The 3,626-nt window shown below is 38.1% G+C and overlaps 1 protein-coding gene across 1 annotated transcript in view; it reads right to left on the bottom strand.

Moving 5' to 3' along the window:
• Ankrd40 (ankyrin repeat domain 40) overlaps nucleotides 1–3,626 on the bottom strand; it is a 16,727-nt gene that overhangs the window by 8,569 nt on the left and 4,532 nt on the right. The gene's annotated exons all lie outside the window — the stretch shown is intronic.

Genomic DNA, 3,626 nt, shown 5'->3' with positions numbered 1-3,626 from the left:
AAAAAAAAAAAAAAAAAGAGGGCTAGAGATGTAGGCCAGAGGAGAGTACTTGCTTAGCATGCACAAGGCCCTGGGTTCAATCCCCAGCACTTTGAAAAAAAAAAAAAAACAAAAACAAAAACAAAATAAAAAATCAGGCTGATAATCTCCACTTTTTCCTTTCACAAAGCAGATGATCAATCCCTAGCCCCTAAAATTTATTTTTAAATTATAAGGTTGGGCTTGGGGGTAGAGCTCAATGGTAGAATGTTTACCTAGCATCTATGATCAAACTCTGGGTTTGATTCCCCAGCACTTAAAAGAAAAAAAACTCATTCCTTGCCCTGGGAAAAATGTATTTATCATAGAGTTTTCATTTCAATGGTTTCCAGAAGGCAGGTTGGTTGGCTGGCCAGCTGGTTAACTCCAATGATACTTCAGGGTGATTTTCTATCATTATTGTTATAATCATGTGATCCTCTTAGTCTCTTTAAAACATTTTTCTATATTGCCTCATTCCTTTTCAGGGAGATTCACTTCATATGCATCAAATGTTACCTGAAGATTAACTATTATCAGGCTCATAACCAACTCCTACCTGCAGCTTGCTCTGTCACTTCAATTATTACTACAGTAGACAGGCCTGTCTCAATCTCAGTTACTTACTCCCTTCTCTTCACTTATTTTTTCTTCATACCTTCACTAAAAGGATTTCCAAATTTAAATTTTTAAAAAGTGGCCATGGCACATGCCTATAATCCTAGTGGGTCAGGAGGTTGAGGCAGGAGGATCACCAAGTTCAAAGCCAGCCTCAGCAATTTAGCAAAACCCTAAGTGACTTAACAAGATGCTGTCTCAAAATAAAAAATAAAATGGGCTGGGAATATGGTTCAGTGGTTAAACACCTCTGGGTTCAATTCCTGTTACCAAAAAAAAAAAGTTCGCTTCTCCGATCTTTACAGAAAGCTATAAACATACCCTCATCTGCTTAAATGAAAGGCACTACACACAAACTTTAACTCACAAGGCATTTAAAACATGTACATCAATGACCAAAATTTTTCAAGAACAGATTCTTCTAACATAGCAGATTCATTTAATTATTTAATATTGGGCACATAGAAGGTGATTCTGCATACTCTAATAAAGGGCTATTATTTTAATACTGTACAGTAATTTAATTAACACATTGGCAAAAACTCCATGTTAACAGAAGTTTAAAGAATTTGGAGTCGGGGCTGGGGATGTGGCTCAAGCGGTAGCACGCTTGCCTGGCATGCGTGCGGCCCAGGTTCGATCCTCAGCACCACATACAAACAACAATGTTGTGTCCGCCAAAAAAACTGAAAAATAAATGTTAAAATTCTCTCTCTCCTCTCTCTCTCTCTTTAAAAAAAAAAAAAAAAAAAAAAAAAAAGAATTTGGAGTTACTAAATTCATCCCGAGTGCCAAAGCTGAATGCATTTTGCAGAAAGAAAATATTTTTTCCCTTCTATTTTGAAATGGCTTCATTCACCAACTGCATAATGAATTAAGATAAATATCTTCAGAGCTTATAGCCAAAAACAGTTAAGATGAAGAACAGAACATATGTTCAATAGTGGGGATTATTTCGCTATCCTGGGAAGCATAATTATCTGGAAAGTTTATTTGGTTCCAGGAAAAAGCTGATTTGCCATGGGTACCTTAACAACTTACAGAAAGCTAGTTTGGCTAGGTGGGAGCAAATCAATTAATGTTTCAGAGTGACATTGTATACTATTATTCATTAGAATTAGATTATCCAGTCACACATTCGAGGTCAGTTACATCAACTTAGCAAGATCCTAAGCAACTCAGTGAGACCCTGTCTTAAAATAAAAATTAAAAAGGGTTGGGAATGTAGTTTAGTGGTAAAGCACCCCTGAGTTCAAGTCCCAGTACCCGCCCCCCGCCCCCATAAAAAAAGAAAAAACTAGATTATCCAGGTGCCTTTATGGTGTTCTCGATGACAAAATGACTGTAAATTTGGGTTAAATAAGAGACCTTTTTTTTTTTTCTTTTTGCAGTACTGGGGACTAAACCCAGAGCTAGGCAAGCCTTCTACCACTGAATTACATTTCCAGGGGAACAGTCTTGATCTGGACTTCTAAATCATAAGTAAACTCCATGAAGATAATAAAGTATCTGGTGGGCATATACTGGGCTTAATTCTTATTAAGTAAACCAAGGATATGGTGGACACTGCTTAGAGTAGGCTAACTGCAGATCCTAGGCAAAATGCAGCCTGAGTTTGTGTTTGTGTGTGGATGTCTGTGGCACAGGGCTTGAAAAGTGAATTATAATAAGTGAGCATTCAAAAATGAATAGAGCATGATTAGAAAAAATGTGCTCCCTTCTGGAAATAAAGTGCTTGCTTGCTAATAGTAAATCACTCGTTCATGGCAAGCTGGAGTGTGAAGGAGGTAATTTACTGAGAGTGGGTCTGAGAAACTCAAAGATACCAATTAGCTAGAGCATCACCATATAAAGTGGGGTTAAGTCAACACAGTATGTCTCCCAGGGCCCTGCACCCTTAGTGACCATCATCTTTAGTGATCATCATTTATGAGTCCAGAGCTGTGTGGCTCTGGGCAGTCATAACTCACAACCACTGCAGCCAGGCAATATTTTCAACCTCCTCATGAACCTGTATATTTTTTCCTCAAAGTCTAAGATTATGCATGCACTTGAATTACATTCGATATGGAAACTCTATCTTTGAACTTCAACTCTTTAAACTTTACATTTGTAGTCAGAAATCCTATTAGTGATGAGAAGTATTTCAGACTAGTGGCACTGGGCATCATTCAACAACTGGGCATTATTCATCACTGCTGAAATTATGGTTACTGAGCAACCAAGAACTCAAAGCAGTCATAATTCTGCTTTTCCATGCTAAGAGTAAGTCTGGTTCTTTTGTTTGTTTTTTTGTGGTACTGGTGATCAAACTCTGCGGTGCTTTATCATTGAGCTATATTATCCCTAACCCTTTTTATTTTTTGAGACAGGGTCTGGCTAAGTTGCCGAGGCTGGCCCCAAACTTGTAATCCTCCTGCCTCAGCCTCCTGAGTTGCTTGGATTGCCAGGCATGGCTAGTAGTAAGTCTTTTAAGGATAATTTTATGTTATTATCCACCATCTTGCTTACTAATAAAATAATAACAATAGTTAACACAGATATAATGCTTTACTTGCTGGACATTGTTCTAAAAGCTCCACGGGCATTGTGGCACACACCTATAATCCCAGTGGCTCAGGAGGCTTAGGCAGGAGGATCATGAGTTTAAAGCCAGCCTCAGCAAAAATGAGGTGCTAAGCAACTCAGTGAGACCCTGTTCTAAATAAAATCAAAATAGGGCTGGGGATGTAGCTCAGTGGTTGAGTGCACCTGAGTTCAATTCCCAGTACCCCACCCCAAAATAAAATTAAAATTAAATGCTCTATATATGTTAATTCATTTAATCTTCAAAGTATTCCATGAGGACCTAGGTACATGGCATGGCAACATGCCTACAGTTCCAGGTACTTGGGAAGCTGAGGTGGGAGGATCACTTGAGGAGTTTGAGGCCAGCCTAGATAACATAACAAGACCCTGTCTCAAAAAAAAAAAAAAAAAAAAAAAAAAAA

Source organism: Marmota marmota, unplaced genomic scaffold, assembly GCF_001458135.2.
Source record: "Marmota marmota marmota unplaced genomic scaffold, marMar, whole genome shotgun sequence".
Taxonomy (NCBI): domain Eukaryota; kingdom Metazoa; phylum Chordata; class Mammalia; order Rodentia; family Sciuridae; genus Marmota; species Marmota marmota.
This window is presented reverse-complemented; position numbering and strand designations above follow the sequence as displayed.